The sequence below is a fragment of the Battus philenor genome, unplaced genomic scaffold, assembly GCF_028537555.1.
Source record: "Battus philenor isolate CCGP_79_NKW_IND1 unplaced genomic scaffold, ilBatPhil1.0.hap1 SCAF_21, whole genome shotgun sequence".
Classification (NCBI taxonomy): domain Eukaryota; kingdom Metazoa; phylum Arthropoda; class Insecta; order Lepidoptera; family Papilionidae; genus Battus; species Battus philenor.
Window position 1 is genome coordinate 4,327,813 of NW_027181684.1, and position 19,931 is coordinate 4,347,743.

General features: G+C 33.6%; 1 protein-coding gene across 1 annotated transcript in view; it reads left to right on the top strand.

Annotated features, from left to right (window-relative positions):
• The window catches only part of sigmar (Tumor necrosis factor alpha-induced protein 8-like protein sigmar), an 86,882-nt gene that overhangs the window by 29,470 nt on the left and 37,481 nt on the right, over positions 1-19,931 (top strand). Inside the window, exon 2 of the mRNA XM_068766375.1 lies at positions 8,551-8,613. The gene's annotated coding sequence lies outside the window, so the exon portion shown is untranslated. The remainder of the gene's footprint in view (positions 1-8,550; positions 8,614-19,931) is intronic.

Sequence of the window (19,931 nt, forward strand, 5' to 3'; positions counted from 1 at the left end):
TCGCTTTTGATCAAAGGAAGTTCAACAGCCTTTATATTTAGATTTATCCTTGTAGCGGTAAACTTAACACGTATAAAGGTTTATAATTAAAGTTACGGTAAATACTTGAAAGGCGGTTTTCTTCGGTTGCTTTACCCTGAAAATATAGCTTTGAAGTAAAATCAGTAAACTGCAATTTATTAATATATTCTTTTTTGAAAATTTATCTGAATCTAACTCGAAAAATTACTTGTGTGAAGTGGCAATGGATGAGGCATATCGCACATGCAACTGACGAATGAAAGGTTCTCCAGTGACGATCACGGCCTGGTAGACGCCGCGCAGTAGATGATACCTCACTTGATTGACCGATGACATTGTTAAGCTCGCGGAAAGTTGTGTGATGATGTGGGCCGCGCATGACCGGTCATCACAGCAATATTTGGGGGTGGGCTTTACCTTGCAGATAGCCTCTACCGGCTAATATGATGATGATGATGACAACAAACCAACAGAAATATATAAATTAAAAATATTGACCAATTTTTCAAACATGAAAGCAGCATCCAACTTCTTAATAAATATAGTTAAATATTTCCTAGATAGGCCAGTAGTAACATGTTATATCTATTACTAATTGTTATATTGTACGATGAAGATCTCACCTGTCACTGTTTGATATTCAGTAGCTTTAATTTACTAAACTGAAGACGAGGAAATACATTCTATCCAAATCTAGTATCTGTCTCCTCACGTCAACGTTAAAGTAAAAGAAAAATAACAATTTAAACCTGTTTACCTTACCTAGTACTTCTTTATCGAATGACATAGGCAAAAAATATAGTACAACGGGCAATTTTTTCTAAACAACTTTGATAATCCTTGAGAATCCCAATCAATCTTGAAGGATTGCAGCCGAAATGAAACGAGCACTTTGATATATTAATTTAATGATTATGATACATTTAAATGATTAATTAAAACACGGTAATTAATACCGTACGTTGACAAGTCAAGACGACTTCTGACAGTCCTGTCATAGTTGCCTGTATGATGCAATAGTTGCGTTCAGAGAAACGCTCCAAAACCATTCGATGGACTTTATTAATAAAAAATAGAGCAGGGGCTCACCGAGAGATAAAAGGTGTCTGAACGCAGTTTACTTTCGACATTGGATCCAGTAAAATTATCTATTACACTATAGTTAGATGCCTTTGTATTTCAAACAAATAATGCATTCATACACATATATTTTATGTAAATGTAATGCAATGTAAATGTAAATTTTCAATAGTGATAAGAATCTTTTGCTAGAAGTTCTACTGTTGTTCATATATCAGTATATATGTCGTCATAAGTAATGCATTAATATATAGTGTTCCATTTCATTAAGTATGAAATTATTGTGGTAATGAGGCGTATTGTTTACTGTTTTCTGCGTCTCGTTTTACTTTCCAGTATAAACAATATTAATTTAATGTTCGGAGAACAATGTAGGTTTTAACAACGGAATGCCTGACTGACGTCTATGCTTTTACAATTGTTTTTAGAAAACATTTAATTTCGTTCTTGTTCTGTAGTTTATTTTGCTCTTTATTTACTCGTATATCGGTTATTCCTAATTTAGGTCTTGATTGCTAGCCATTGATGTCGTGTCAGGAAGGAGTAAATCTGTAGACAAAGGAAGGTAACCAATGTAGCCACGTAAAATATATTGCCGGTGGAAACTTTAGGTTTTGGAATGAAGACTACAGGCTGCCAAGCACAAGCAAATGTAAAATGTGGGTCTTGGTTCGCGCTTCGGTAAGGACCAGCCAAGTAACGTAAAAAATAAAGAAATGAGGAAAATAGTAAAATAAAGGGGAAAATAGAAATAATATGAAAATTTTCAAAGAAAAAACGGAATAGTAAAAATAATTGTAAAATACTGGCATGTAATATAAATGTAATAATTGTTATACTAAGTAATTAATTATAATATTAATAAGTTAATTAAAAATGTTAAAAAATTTCACCTTAAAAAGTCTCTACCTTTAGGCGGTAGAGGTCAAGATGGCGACATAATAAAAAAATATCCAACTCGATGCTATAATAACAAAAAAAGTCAATTGCAGAAATTACAACGCGTCTTGTACTGAAACTCAGTAATACGTGCTTTTTGACTGTATAAAGACAATAGAATAATGTTTACTCAATCATTTGTTATTTAATGATATGAAATTAATCCGACAAGCGCAGCATAGAAAGTCTATCCTAAAGGTAGACAGACGTCCTTGTAAAGGGACGTTAAAAGACGCAGGAAGCAGACCGCTTACAACCGAACCAATTTGAAGTTAATGGAGGAGGCCTATGTCCAGAACTGGACGTTCTATGGCTAAAATGGTGACGATGATGTGAAGTTAAAAAATGCTCCGCTTATATGTATAAACATTTTTATAATGTCCATAAAGGGACTCTTACAGTATCTCCCGGTAGAGACAGTACTAGGTAGATATTAAAGTTTTCTCAATAGATAGGCTATAATAGAAACGGGAATTTTTTTGATGAAAATATGTACTTATCATTGTAGTGTTACCTATAAATAAAAGGTTGACTAGCTCTGATTTTGATGAATAAAAATAACCTTTTATTATTGATATCTGTTTAGATCATTCGCGATGCAATTCAAACAGATAACCAGTAAATAACACATTCAAATAAATTAAGCACTAAAACTCCTTTGATCATTAATATTTGATGTCGATGTTTATTTTTAACATTAAAGGGACGAGTTGTATCGATATCTGGATCGAGCCGTTTATTGAAATTTAGTAAAGTTCTGTTTCGAATTCATTATCAGTTTATTGGCTATATGTAAAGTAACAGAGCGCGGAGAGAGCTCTTTGTCCAATATGTGACAGAGAGTAAACGTAATTAGTTTTTATTGGATAGAATACAATATATAAAGGAAATTTTTAACGTAATGGAAACAAGGGAGTACTGTTTTTAAAATTGAGTTTTATTATTAAACTTTGGTATTCTCTTACTTCCGGCCTCATTGATACTGTCGCTTAATGAGCTACGGAGAGGGCTATGCTCAGGTATTCTCTACCAGGTCGAATCAGTTATGAGAGGATGAGAAGAATAGATGAATTTAAGTTACCGATATAGCCCAACGGATTGGCAAGTTGAAGTGAAAATATGCAGACCACGTAGAGCGCAGAACCCATGACCGCTGGGTCCTGGTGCTAGAGTGCAGACCACAGACGGTGGAAAGCTTGAAAAGGAATACAAGAAAATGTGAGAGGTATTAGAGGAATGAATGGAAGATATTGAGATGGATGAAAGAAGAGTATGGAAGTAGTCATGTGAAAAAATTATTATAGTAAAAAAAATGTTCGTGTCCACCCACGATAGCGGAGTATGAGGCCATAAAAAGGGCGTAGACGATCTTACAAAGTTGAGCAGATACATGACCAGCAATGAACTCCTGTGTCTGAAATGATAATGATTAAGTTTGATCGTAAAATATTTGAATTATGTAGCTTATAAAAGAAAAAAAAAACAGATAAATTATTACATAACCAATACGACAAGAATCCGTGTATTGTGCGCTTATGATTTTCTTCGCAGACGGGTCACCTTGCCCGGTGACTGAGGAGGTAATTGGGTAAATGTTTTTAAGATTCAATTCTATTCACGAACCTATCCTTAGGACCGGACGAGAATATTCATATGTTATAAACAACTCTAGACATTCACAGACTCACATCTTTTATAAAATAAAATTTACTTTCACTTATATCAACTTAGATAAAATGGTTTAAAATTTTTTGCCGTAAGGTTTACATTGTTGCACATAAGCCTCCTTTATAGATTTCTAATAGTAGTGGTCGGAAGCGGACTTCATTCAGCGCTATCCGACGACATTAACATATTCCTCTGTCCAATAGTTTCAAGTCCTAAGATAAAATGTATAGGTCAAATCACTTTCATTTTCTCTTGTTATTCTCTTCCATGTTATCCTGCTACCTTTTTAATGTCATCGTCCCACCAAAAACGCTGTTTATCTTGTCTTCATCTGTTATATCTGGAACACCATTTGCATTTTTCTAGTTCTCTACAAACATTCTTTTCTTTTAGTTCCTTTGACATTTAACACAGTGAACAAAAAAATAAACAACGTTTTTCTCTACAAACTTTTGTAGGCAGCTTGAGTGGAGTTCTGTATTCGTTTGAAAGTCCTATATAGTTGCCACTTACCTGTTTCCTGTGTTTCCTCTTTTACCAACTTTTATATGTAAACTTTCATAAGGCCTTTTGGTGAAAAAGTTATAATTATAATTTGCCCTAATTTTCTTTCGGTAGAATTTTTTAATTGACGGTACTTTGAAAAAATATATGACGGTACTTCGAAAATTTAATCAATGCGACGAATGAAAACCTCTATTTAACGTAACCCGGAGGATTAGCGGGAACATTGAATTTCCTGACAGCGGCAGCCAGTTTAAAATAAGAACCGGAATATTATTTATACGTATAGTTAAATGTAAAAGTTCCGAGCTGATTTGACCGTAATAAAGTGTACCGATTATATGTGCAACAATTATTATACGTTTACTGGCATTTATTAATAAATTTGTAACAGAACAAACAAGGTAAAACAAATGGTCACTGGGCCTATGTTCGGAAATGGAGACCATGGGCGCAGCATAAGACATTCGCTCACAAGGTGGACATACGAACTTATTAATGCAGTCCAGGAACACAAAGAATGCACACCGCTTCTAAATGGCCCTATTGGGCAGGCATGGGTGCAGCTGTAGATGTACTATGGCTGATATGATGATCATGGTTAATAAAAATGTAATATTGATATTAAATAATTATTACACACCCGATTTTACTACTTACCCGATTTGCATTATTTGTAGAGTATGGATAGAGAGAATGATAGTAAATTAGAAAGAGAGCAGCATACATACGTATGTTATTAATTAGTAGCCTTTGTAAGAGTCTATAATCTGTGGCCTCTATACATTATAGGGCGTTTGGAAATTTTACTTCTGGATCTCTAAACGCTGGCATCATACTCTTCAGAGTTCATGACACAGAATTCAAATGGATCATAATGTTAATAAAGAAGAATAGTACATCCTCCAACCCTCTCCTGCCGCATCGATTCAAAATTTATACGAATACATAAACTGATAAAAATGTTGACTATCTAATATTATATTTATTTATCTAGTTCAAGTCTATATTTAGGACATTTCACTATGAAATATTGACGATATTCACGGGTTATGTTGTCTGATAAATTCGTAAGCATATATATATACAGCCTACACGGTTTTTTACTCATTGTTAGGTCGTTGGTTCATCTAAAATGAAGGGCTTCCTACACGTTATTCCATATGCGAATTCCACATCGTAACTAGAGGTTATTTATTTTGAGCGCTATCTTGTTAATGTATTTCTATATGTTCATAAAGAGAAGTCTTTATAAATGTCATCAATTTTTGTTTATATTTTTAAATGACATTATATATTTTAATGTCAAGGTAACATGGTATTGGTGTTAGACAAAAGCCTGGCTGCATATGGGGATCGCACTTGTTAGAGATATTACTGGTAGCCCAGTGGCATAGGACTGAGACTTGCGATCGTAGGTCGCGGGTTCAATTCCCGAGATACAATGTCTTATGATTTACACTTTGTGCATTAATTATATAAGATTGTCACTTCTTACAAACAAGTTCCCAGAGGATGTACAAGAGCATCACATCACACTGCCAAGCTTGGTGACTATGCTAAATGCCCCCTTAGATATTTTTGGGGAAGGGTTATGCTTTGCAGCGGCCGCCTATGGGCTAAAACGACGTCGACGAGGAATTATGTACAAGTATAGTAAATTATTATTCAATAAGGAATGTTATGGTATATATTATATCGTATCAATATTTCGAGAATTACTTAAACGGCATTATTTATTGAGTTCCGATTTGGATTGATGTTTCCTGATAATACTCTCGTGACTCACTCTGATTTCATTAAAGTAAATTGATACGATGTTTTCCATTGGAATTTGTGTAGGTAGCTTTATCGACGTACTGGTTAATATGTAATGTTTACAATTAATCATATAGTAACAATATCTTAAACCATTTAATAAGAATTACTTATTGACTGCTCCCATTTGCCAAAACATATTTAGTCACATTGTATTTGAGATCACTATATTTATTGATTTAGCATCTTAAACTTGAACAACGAAAAAAGTATATTAATGTAACATATTTCAGAGCAATTACTTTATAATTGATATCGTGTTAAATTAATAGCTAATTTTGCAAACTGTAAAAGTAAAACATTATACCGTGCTGCTTTTAAAGGAGAATTTAAATTTGCTGTGCGTGAACTTTTAAATGCGCGAAGTTCATGGCTAACGGACAAATTTGTAAAGTTTCAATAGTCATTACGAATTTCTGAAAGTTTTCAAATTACTGCGCAATTTTTCGTAGGTTCTCATCCTTCTACAAAGTATTGAGAAATTTATCAAGAGTTGAATGAAATTGGTAAAATTGTTCTCAAGTCATGGGTTAACAAAGGTATACAGACACTCCTTAATATATAGATTTCGTACTTTGTAATACTTAAATAATGACGTGATTAATGTTTTTTGGTTACATTATAACATGCCTTTTTAATTTTGATTACCGTCAAATATAATTGTAGATTGAGATTGTGCGTAGTACTGTTTGATTTTATTGCTTCCTACCTAAATCAAATAGTCCAGAGGGTTGATGTAAATAATTCTAAATAGGTTGGTTCTCACCTAAACATCAGTGTTTCACAAGGATCTATTCTCGCTTGTCAGCTTTCCGATCCGGTGGTAGGTTACTACATACAGTCTTAAAAGAAACCAATACAAACCAATTTTATATAATGTTTCTCATAATGAACTTGTCAAATAAAATACGGAGTTTATAAATAACATGAATAAAAAGTATTCATAACATTTGTTTAAGCTCTTTGTGTCTCGACGTCTTTATTTTTTCAATCCGCCACGACTTTGCTTCTTTTTTTAAGCGTTCGTCCCATCCGGACACGTGTGGGCATCATTATGTGAGATTTAATTTGAATCTAAATTAGAATTGGAGCGAATAACAAATTGCTTGATGTATTCCAAAACGTCGTTGTAATTTAAAATTAATTAGTTTAAAATAAATGAGGTCATTTGTATTTGCGTAGAATATTTAAAAGCGGACGACCTGAAAATCAGACGAATATACTTAAGTTTATTATATATATATATATATATATATATAGGTTATTCGATTATAGGTGTAAAAGCTTAAAAAGGGTGAATATATATGTAAATGACGTAATTATAATATAGTAAGGAAAAGATCTTTCTTTTTTAAATCAATTATTGTTTATTACCTGTCCCTTCAGATTGTATTGTCAGAAGTCATCGGTCTGTCGCATTTCGATAGTTTTAGAGTGATCACTTTAGATTTTGGTGATTGGAAATAGGTGCAAAATATTTAAAGGTTTTTGCTGACGAATGAGCTGTATATTCCTCCTTTAAAATTTAAACGTATGTCCAATCAGCCTGTATATTAAAAAGAAATCATATATCAATTTTAGATAGTAAAATAATGAAGTAACGTAATTAAATGGTAACAAGCTATGCTCGGGATTTCTCTACGAGATCGAATCAGGAGTTAGGTGATCCGTAGATGAACGAAAGGAACCGCAAAAGCCTGGAGGATTGGTAAGTGGCAGTATTGAGGCCACATAGCGCCCAGAACACGCTGGTGGAGCTTTGAAGTTCTAGAGTGACAAGGTTGACTCATTTGTATCATAAGAGAATATATACGATCAATTTTCCTGGTCAATGGAAATAAGGTTTTGTAAGTTATAATAACATATTCCCTAACAGTATAAGATCATACAGACAAGTACACTGGTATTAATAATATACTGGTAATAATAATATCCATTTGAAGGATGCAACAATGATTTGCTATGTTGCTTCTCTCTGTTGTTAAATTAATTTATTCGTAACCTACTAGAATAGGTGTGAATCTATTTATCTGTGTATATTAGGTTCCTACATTTTAAATATGCCATACGGAAAAAATGACAATTTTTTTACTTTTATACGATTGTACACTTACTAAAAAAATTGGTGGTATGTGCCTCTTTTTATATTTTATTATGGGATAAGGTCAATTAAAGACTTCGGATTAAGCCGCTTACAATCGATTATATTAGAAATCAATGGGGAGGTATGTATAGTAGTGATGCGAAAAATGTTGATCATTAGCTCAAACAATTTATTATTATAACGAATAAATCGCTTTTTGTAATAAAATGTGTAAAAAATAGCGTGCACAGCTATAATTACCTTTTACTTTTTAATGCACAGCTATAAACGTGCCAGATACGGGTCGACAGTCGTTACATTGTAATTTATTAGTGATTCCATTTATTAACTTGACACAATTGCTATTTCAGTTGCTGCCTGTTATTTTTGATTTATTTATGTTATTTTTAAATTTAATTTACCTGTTTTATTTTCAGGAGACCCTGTATTATATCCCGCTATATACAAGACGTCGCTTAAACCTTTCTTCATGGTTATTTGTAAGTTTTTGTTTTATTTTGTTAATTTTTTTATTTTATTTAATATTTACGTCTAAATATTACGTTCAATTTTTTTAATGCCACCCTTATATCATATTTTAAGTATAGCAATATTGCATACAGAATTAATACATAACTAGTTAAACCTGCGTTTAAATGGGGGCAAAATGTTCTTTACATCTGTCATTCACACAGTGCGGACATATTCTCTTGGTTTAAATCGATTGTTCTTGTTCTTCCTACGACTTAGGGTTTTGTGTACTGATTTTTATTTAAAAATAAAACATGTTGCTGGGGTCAAAGAACCAAAATTAATTCTATGAAATATAACATGAAAATGTTTAGTGAAAATATTGTCATTAATAGAAGCAACTCAGATACTGAAAGTAAATCGGACAATAATGAAATTTTTAATAATATTAAAAAAAATCAATTGACTACTATAGCCGTCTGTCTTTTCCCTTGCTTTTAAAAGTGCGGTTGGACGAGCGCTATGTTAATAGTTTCGTAGTATAGTTGCAGGTAAATATGATTTTAAGAAAAATAGTTGAACTTGTAAACAACTTTCAATTTTATTTTACTTAACGTGACGTAAACTGCCTCTTATTTTTCCCTTCTATACATTGTCTCCTTATTGCTGACGGCCGTAATCGCCTGGACACGACGTCTATGCGTCGAGTTTTGTTCCTATCTTTGGAATTGTGGAACGCAGCATGAAATTTTGTGAGAAAGTATAACGTATAAGGTTAGTACGGGAGATGGCTACTCGATTTCTTCCAATGTCAAATTCTCGACAGGGATTTAGTCCCTCGCAGTTAAAAAGCCGATGTGTGAGACATGCAGTGTGTGAAATTGCCGCGATATTCCACCAATCCCTATGCAACGTTGTTGGTTATCCATCTCCAGAAAAAGCCTTTAAGGATTTATTGAATAAATAATGTAAAAACAACAATAATAGAAAACTATTTATCATTAATTATGAACAACTCCGATTCTAAATTACGTTCTTGCAGTCATTTTCCGATGTTTCATCTAACCCGCTTTAATCGATTATAACCTATATTTCTCGACCTATATTTAAACAATGGTTCACCGGAAGTATATTTTTTATTGATAGATATACCCATACTTTATATAATGTTGCAAGACTAAAAAATCATAAATATCTTATAAGTATTCTTTGATTTAAAAAAAAAACTGTAATTTATTAATTTGACGTAAAATGCTATTGTTTTTTTTCTTTTTTTTACATGCTGTATAATGCATAAGTCAGAAATTCGTATCTAATGCTAGATGATTTAACCTGGTCTAGAAATGGATACAGAATATGTAAAGTGAATCATAAAACTATTTTAAAATCATTAACTAATTGATCTCAACGAAATAGATATTAACAACTCTTGATAAATCTGACGCATTCATGAAGAACGTTGATGTTCCTTTTTTAAAAAAAAACTGCGCAGAATAAATGTTTTGTTTATTTCTTCCCTCCCAATAGGGGAAAAAAATTAATATAACATATTTTAATTAAATAATACATTTAAATGGTCTAAAAAATTAAATAAAGGATCTTTAATAAATACTACTATAAACGATAGGTACAAAATATTATTGTAGAGTAAATAATTCATTGCCATCACCGTCGTCATCATTTCCGTCGTAAAACGTACGTAAAGAATACATATACAAAATTAAATCGGTAATTACAAATACTTCTAGCACATTGCTTATGTTTTTTTTTTAAGTTTAGATATGCAGATAGTTGATGATAATTCTACTTCTTTGAGATGCGCTAAAATATTATAAAATATTTAAATCTTTGCTATGGATTTAAGATCCACGATTTTTGTCATCAGAATTTATAGACGGGTATCAAAATAAAAGTATAAAAATACGTTCATAATAAAAAAATCATAATAACGTTACACTTTTTAATAAAATATTTTAATTGTTTACTAATTTCATCGTCGTTTCAGCCCATAGCCGCCCACTGCGAGATATAGGCCTCCACCATAGATATCCATGGGGGGATATAACATAGTCACACTTTGTAGGTGGGTTAGCGATCGCAGTGTTGTATTATACGCAGATGACGATGTTGCCTATCCTCTGGACACTTGTTCTGTGAGCAATGGCAATTCTATATAATTAATGCACAAAGTTTTAATTATAAAAGATTGTATTCCGGGAATCAAATCCGCGAACAACGAATATTAGTGGCTCATCAAAAGTGATCACTTAAATACTTTATGAGAAGAATCTCGGCAAGAATCTACTTTAGTAGAAACTATAATTAAATGGTGCTTCCCCATATCTTTCAACTTAAAGCTGCGGTGGTTGTAAATGCACCCTGATCAAAAAGGAACAACAAAGTCCTTTACTTAATAAAAGACTCATTTGACCAAGTCGCAACATCTTTTATCAGTGCTCTTCGATAAAATTGAAATTTAAAAATTGTCTACTTCTACCTTGCTGTCATCAACACGTCATACATACGAAAGTAATTCTAAGTGATAACATTTCTGATTAAGTACCGTAAGTTACCCGTTTATGTAATGTCAAGACTTATATTCCAATAAGGTAAGGTCTTTGTACATGTGAATGTACAGTAATGGGAACTCGACGACCTTCTTAAAACCACTTAGCTAGCCAGTCCATACGCTGACCTATGAGTCATTGATTTGTCCTTTGAGTTCAATTTAAAATGTAAATCTACGTTTAACTAACATAAATGTTAGGTAACCGATATAATTATTTTGTAATGTATGTAACAGAAAAATTAATTTTGTTTGTTGCTTTGTTTTTATTTGTATAAAACTATTTACGAATAAAATAAAGCTTTATCGTAGCTTTATCGGAAATCTATGAGAGGTAGGTCTATGTACAGAAGAGGACGTGTTTTCGCTGAAATTAAATTAATTTTTTTTGCGTTTTAAATGTGGTTAAAGTTATTACACGTGTTGTAGGGAGTGGTTCAGGATCGGTGTTAAGCAAGAACAATCAACGTTTCAAATTACAGGAATCAGACGCTCCCTGCTTTTCATTTATATCTCTCTGAAGTATTCCGAAGTGCGGACAGTCGATATTTATTTGTCGCGGGAAATTTACACTGGAAGTACGCGAGAAAACTTTCGAGCCAATAAATCGAGAGGCAATTGAATCGAACGCTGTGAGAGGGCTGAGGGTTGGCGGATTTGTTTGAGCGGATATTTCGTCGCGTCGTACAAATAAATCCGCTGTGTTCGATATTCAAATTGCCTTCCGCTTCAAACAACGGCTAAATTAAATTTATTACACTTTAACTCGATACAAAACCCAATATCTAATATTAAACTCATTCAGAGGGTAAATTATTTTATTACAATAATTTTACGTGTATTAGCAGAAAGCGAAAGTAACCAACCTTGGCCCTCGGATTAGCAAGTTGAAGCAGTGGGTAGGTCACATAGAGTGCACAATAGATAGCTGCTGTGGCCTTACGGTTCAGGAATGGAGACCTCGGATCGGCCAGCACAGAATAGAACATCCATCAGGTACACAGACGAGGATGTTAAACGATTTTCTTAAAAAAAAATGTCTTAGTAAGAGAAAGAATATTATAGGGTGCATAAAGTTTATTCACTTTTTGATCGACAAAAAGTTTAAAAATACGTGCCATATAAAGATTCGTTTTTTTCCCGATTTCGGGTTGGTATTAATTAATAGAACATTACCTAATTTCTATGGTACGATGTCCATTGCTGAACGTATACCTTCTCCGTAGATTTCCCTTACGACCTATTGGCTTTGCATCCAGCGTCTTCCGAAGACCTGAACAAGGTCGTCTTAGCTATGTCTGTATAAAGACTTAATTATTGGTTAAATTATTAATACAAGTCTATAACTTAATTATTCATATTTGTGTAGCTAAAAATCTGTTGCAAATTTAAAACGTACTTGTTTATTGATAAAGTTTTAAAATGTCGCTGAGCTAAAATGGCCTTTAAAACATATTTTTTTTTACAAATTTATCTCTAAAGGATTCTCGGAATTAATCTATTTTTAGCGAGTGTCCGCCGAGGCTGAGCCGTCCTAAATCCAAAAAATTGCGCTCGTTAAATCTTATTTAGTTGAGGATAAATTGAAAAAGGTTCTACGCAAAGGTCATTGACACCTTTATAAAATATAAAATAACGTAGCTTACCCATCGTCCTAAGTTATTTTGGCCGCATCGCCCGCAGATAACCCGTAACTTCGATAAACTACCCCAAGTTGCCGGTAAAAGCCGGTAAAAGCAAGTTTCAATTGTGACTACGCTAGAACGATCAAAATCAAAATAAACATGTTCTCTATTCGAATAGACTATTTCAAACACTTTCGGATCGTTGATGAAGATAAAATGTCGGCATTGTTGACCCTACAGGAAGCTACCACAGGCTCGGAAGGCAGTTCTGCTGAAATATAGTTTTATAACGAGTACACACTTGACAATAATTAGTTTCCCGCGTGAGTTGACATTTAATTTGATGCATTAACAACAGTAACGTATTATTTGATAGAATAATATACATTTTAATGATATTTTTTTGGATATAAATCTCTTTAGTACCTTGTGTCATAAATTATATCTATAATTTGATGAAATGTATTGTGACCTTTACTTTCTAATATGGTGATAGTAATAGTAAAATTTATTATAACTTGTTTGTCGTTATGAAATTTATTTCTAACAAAAACAATGAAGAAATTTTAGTTACGGTAAAGTTAGCGTGAGAAATATGGTAAATCATAAGACTCAAGTTTTTTCTCCATTGTATGTTGCGAGTTCAATAAAAACCTGTTGTATTAGTGTTAGTCTCTTTTGTGAGAGTTTATATACGTGGGCATTTAACGTTGCTTCTACCTGCGTTATTTTATAACCACATTTCACCATCATCATATTAGTCGACAGACATGTATTGCAAGGTAGAACCAATCTTGCGCTGACTTCTCGCAACCTTGACTATGCCATTGGTCTACCATATTTATTCCTCTATTATCGATAGAAGTGTTGCAGTAATTTCTTTAAGTTGAAAAAATGTTAGCTGTAGTAATTCTGCCCGTAATTCAATTATAACGAGCCAGAGTTTAACCCTGCCAATAAAACCAGCTATCTAACTTATCAAGTCGAGGATATCCAGGAATCCTTTCGACAAGTCACTCCATGCAACGTTAGCCTAACGTAAAGTAAGGGCTGGACGGTTTCTTAAGCTGTGTTATATATAAGGTATCGGATTTTATGGTTCCTTCCGAATCAACCCTCCATAGAGGTTTAAATATACAAGTTTAGAGTTCTATTGTATCAATCGATTTGGAGCTGTAAATGCACATTGATTACTAAGCTTTATAAGTAAGAAAAGGACCAATATTTAGCCACTTCCGCACATGCAGTGGTAGTCGTGAGTCTAATCCACTCTGTGTTTGGCACAAATCGGTGTAACATAACTCCTGAAGATGCCCCGTGGAGGGGTGAAACACGTGTTGAGTAATTTTATGGCGGCGGTTGTGTGATTCGCAATGTCGCATACGCATTTATCAGCGGGCTGGCGGGCGGTGCATTTCATCGCACGACTACCACTGCATGTGCGGACGTGGCTAAATATTGGTCCTTTTCTTACTTAGGATGGACTGCCGCGAGGTAACGCCTGATTCCATTAAATATTAAGCATTACCTTTTCTCTTTGTACAGTTCAGTTTTAAAAATATAAAACGTTTCTATCATAGCATAATAATTCTGCTCGATGAATGGGACTCCGGTATAAAATATATCACAGTTCATTCCGAGGGTAAAAGCATGTTACGTTGTGATTTATTGCGTTTGTGTATTATGTACACATAATGCTTTTCCGTTTTGTGTGAAAACTAAGCCGCATTTTTACTCATACATATTTTTTATTAAAAATATGACAACATACATATATTTATTTCTGATTATCTGTCCTTTTATGTTGATATTTCGTTCAATACAATTTTTCTACATTTATACTCAAAAGTTTTGTTTGTAAATTAGCTTAAATTATTATATACGTGACAACAAACATTTTAGTTTACCAGACTTAAACACATTCAAAAAATACTAAATAATTCGAGAATTTAAGAATGTATATGTAATACAAATTATCATGGTATGTTGTTAAATTTTACGTGCTCTAGCTAATTAAGATAATTAGCGTTCATTTAACCCTTTCGTTACCAGCGCCTGAGTTAGCCGGCTTCCACTGGACGCCCCGTGTGTTCCCGCACTGGAGTTGACGGCATCTATCCGTGTGTATCAGTGTCGCATTTAGATGGCATCCATTTGCCGTTCCTTTATATTGCATTGTCACTGAATTGATTCCTCTAAAGGTACAATCATATTATTGAATGCACCTTTCACACAAAAACAATTCTTCGAAAGTATAGTATGTAATTGGAAACTAAAATTTATAATATAAACAAAAGTATCACCGCAATAATAATCTACTAAGGTTGACCGAAAGATATTTAACTTTTAATTTATAAATCAGTTGGTAGTAGTGTAGATCCCTTTTTTTAAGGATTATCACAGCCAAATAAATTACTAAGAATTACCCTAAAAATTACTAAGAATTAATATACCAGTGAAAAATTTAAATATGTAAAACTTGAATGAGAAAACTCGAACATTTGCCTACCGTTGTGCAATGTGCACACTTCGCGGCGTTCTGTCCGGTCCAGGAGCGTCACTTCGGCGAAACGTACTGCGGTAAGGAAAGGGTTAAATGAATGTGAATTAGCTTAATTTCGTTTGTGTTTCAGATGAGTATATTTTAGTTCAGGGGTGGCAAAATACTTTGGTAGTCAGATTCTTTTTTCAAATTTATTATTATTCGCGAGTCGCAATTAAATATCGTTTTAAATTGTTTTTTTTTTTTTTGTCGGGGCATTAGTAGGCATATCTGCGTAAACGCGGTTCTTGAGGTATCCCTATATAAACAATACAGTGAGATTTATGCCCTAGGGCGGCCATGGTATATCCTCTCGACGCGATATTAGTTTACCACTAAACATTTTGTTTGCAATTGCTAAACATTTATCGCGTCGTCGCGCCATCTTGTTAAAACCAGTTGTGGAAACGAAAAGTTACCTAAAATTTTCATTTTCACGCCTAGCCTTACTTGTATAATTTATTAGTAATTTTAATTTAGTTGCGAAAATATAAAAATAATTTTGTAATAAAAAATATATTCTTTATAATCGTTGTTAACCCACTTTTGTGTTTCGTATTTATTAGCAGTACATCGTTATGGAGCCTCGCAAATGTCAAGCGGCTAGTTATTTTTTTTTTAAAACGGAATTCAAAAGACTGACTCACGGGAAGGGCTTTGTGCTTAACGAGTAAATACCGCACGGATGAGAGCTTCGTAGTACTCGCGTGCTTAAGCCATAAAGTTATGTACTTTGCTTTAATACGGAAAATATGATATAGATAATATATTATTTATAACGCATTTTGTTCGTATTTATTGTAACGGCATTTGATTTGGCACGTTGGAAATATTAATTTTGTGTTAACAAAATTGGTTTTAACCATTTTATGCATATTTATGTCTAACTAGCTATCAACCTCTTTGCGTGTAGAATTTTGTATAGCCCTTTCTTAGCTCACCTTTATTCGACAAAAAATACATTCTTACCTAAATTTTAAATCCTTAAACCAAACGGTTCCAGAGATATTGTGATGAGGTTAAACTGTCAAACACAGTGAAAATCTATTATATAGATTATGTATACTCTTCACGCGCAATACATTAAGATGATAAAAAAATAATTGCTTTTCTGCGAAAGATATTCCTGACGTGTCAAATTAAATGCCGCGTGCTATTATAGTTGTATGACTACGGCGTAATGTGAATTTAATTCAATAAGGTAAATTAAAGTACGAATTATGTTTCTGATTGTGGAGTAACAATATTATATTTATCCTTTGTATTTCAACTCTCCCATAAAGATGAATATGTATATATATATATATATATATATATATACATACATACATATATATATATATATATACGAGTATATAGTGCCAAATGATAAACGCTTCCTGCGAGGCAATGGCCGCTATGGATCGCCATAAAGACGCGCATATCCATGGACTTCCTATGTCCTTGACTATGTCGTCGGTTTACTTAGTGGGCGGCCTACCCACGTCGCGTCTATCAGCTTATGGCTGCCACACGAGAACACTTCGGCCCCAGCAGCTGTCGATTTCAGGAGCGATCTGTTCAGTTAAGTCGTTGTCGTTTCAGCCCATAGACGCCTACTGCAAGGCATAGACCTCTCCCAAAGATATCCATTGGTAATCACCACGCTTGGAAGGCGAGATGGCGACCGCGGTGTGGTGAATGCTGTTGCCCATCCTCTGGAAACTTATATGCGAGCAATGGCAATCGTATATAATTAATGCATAAAACATAAATTGTGTAAGATTGTAAGGTAGGTTTAAATCTTAATGATTATTGTTTATATTTCTCCTTTGTGTTCATTAGTTTATTGCTGATAAAAATAAAAGGTAATAGACATTAGTATATTAATGTAAACACTCCCTGTAATCGATCATAAGTCCAGACGGCGAGGCGTCTACGTATATCTATGGAGCACGGTGCAACAGAATCTCTTAAGTGGGAGACTACTCAGCTGCACTTAACTTATGTGTGTTTAGTCATTATACACGACAGCTCTGTACTCTATAACTTGACAAAGTATACGTAATTTAAATTACGCGTACTTAATTATTTAGTTTAAAGCACTTGCGTATGAAGTTCACTTACAATGTGGACAGACGACCTAGTTAAATAACCAAGTTAAGGTTCAGTTCCGTCGGGAGCGCTTGTGTCGGAATGCTAAGCGGGTATTATCAACAGCTGCACAGCTCAAGCCGAGGTCTCGTGAGGAATTTGAGCCTTGTTTATCTGTGGAGCATCCGCCGAAGCGATATAAAAACCCGACTGTGTTCCAATCCTTTGCTCGGCAGCTCTCAATTTTCGCTTTCCGCCCTACCACCACAAAAACCGGATCCCGAATCTAGAAATGTTACTTGAGCAGCAGTGAAAAGCCGGTCTAAAAACACCTTTATATAGTCTTCGGAAGACACTGTATGCGTGAAATGAGAAAATGAAATGTTTTCGTGACAAATAAACTCTTTACACAACCACAGTATTAAAAGATATTATTATGTTGAAGTGGAACCACTTGTTGATATGAAATGTCTCAGTGGAAAAGTATTTTTTTAAATAATAAAAGTTTCACATTCTATAAATATTGAAATAGCCGGGATAATTCCCAATCAATAATGAGGAAATCCGTAGACAAACGAAAGTAACCACAAAGAAAGTTGACCGAAAGTACGTTAAAGTGGCAATGTTCCCAGGCTATATGACGCGTTGAACACAAATTTCTGAAGTGAAGGCGCACACAACACAAGGCGGTCAAACGGTCTTTTAAAGGTCATTTGAACACTAAGACTTCTTCCAACCGGTCTTATTGAATATCGATAGAAGAAAAATGACAATAAATAGAGGAAAAAGAAGAAACGATTCATATGGTACAAGAGAGGCTCGAAGCGATCTCTACCAGACAACCTTTGGATGGAGATGAAAGACATGAAGAAGAGGGCAGTTTAGGGTGTACATACACACAAGTACATCATTACTTTACAAACATACATATATACAAACATGCCTATGTAAATATATAAATTTATAAATATATGTACATGTATATAAATAAAAAGGCTTATGTTCTGCAGTGGAGGTCCCGGGCTAGAATGATGATTTTGAATAAGAATTTTAAATGTACAGATAAAAATAAAACAGAATGAGGATAAAGCGATTATATTGCTAAAGAATCACTTACAATTTGCAAGCTTTCATTATCAACAAGAGTCAAGTTTCATAAGTGCAATGACCCGCGACGAATACGCCACAGGTCGCTTGTTGCAACTTTAGGTATAATATAAAGATTAGTATCACGTCATCCTCGCTTTAGCTATGCAGATATCAATCTTGGAAATCCTAATTTATTCAAATCAAGTTCCATTTAACGATTTTTAATGTTGTATTTAGGAGTTTTAACAGTGATTATCTTATTCAAGTTTTACTAATGTCCGCTGGTATTTATTTATCTCAATGTAGACCAATCGCTTACAAATAAACTGCTCATTTTTAGTATAATCCAGTGAAATAAATAATGTGACGATTTGAGAAGAGTCCTCATGCTTCGTTTCGTGGTCGTTTAAGTAAATACCAATGTATAAAAACCATTTGTCAACATCAGAAAATTCTAATTTAATAATCTTAAACACTGATTCATATGTGATTGTATTATAAAATAATATTTCTGAAGATATACGGATTTACATCAATTAACGTCAATTCGAAATTCAGTGACAGGGAAGGCAGTGTGAAATAGCTAACCAAGAGATTCAATAATGAAAAATCTACGTCGAATATTGTTAAATTTAATTTCATGTTACACTAAATGTACTTTAATGATATACGCCTTTCAAGTAGTAGTAGGTCAGCGGTAGAGAAGTAAGATTTGCGGTCGTAGATTGGTGTTCGTTTCTCGAGATAGAATTTTATATAATTAACACTTTTTACATAAATAATATGGAATTTCCACTGACAAATAAGGTTTAAGAGAGTAGGCATTATAGTAGATATAGTGATTATGATATATTTGGTGCCACCCAAAGATATATTTGGAGGAAGTTTATGCCTTGTAATGCGCGTTTCTGGTCTGAGTTGACGATGGCGGTGACGCCTCACGATGTTTTTTCTATTACCGACTACATACCTCTAATTTTGTAAACGACAGATAGAAAATCATATTGCTATGGATAATAAACGCTTGATTATTTAAAGAAAATACCATTTGTTCTCAAACTGTGTACTCAAAGTTATTGCCGCATCCAATATTTAAATTTAATATTTGTAGATTTATTACTCGTTGACTTTCCTTAATACTTTATTGTAAATGTATTAGATTAAATCCCGAGATCTACTATGTGATAGAGATACGTTCTCTCACGTATAAAGGAGCACTGAAGTAGATTTTTCCACTCGAAGTGTTTTATATATTTGTGCGATATGAAAACGACTCGACATTTTTGCGCATGTGTGTGTGATCGGGCGGGCCTTCATTATAATATTTATTACGTTCACCGAGAAAATGTTTCGCGTAGTACGTAATAAATTATTCCATTTAGCGAATACAGGTGATAATATAAATGCCAATAATTGTTTTTTTATACATCCCCGTGCCTCTTAAATACACGA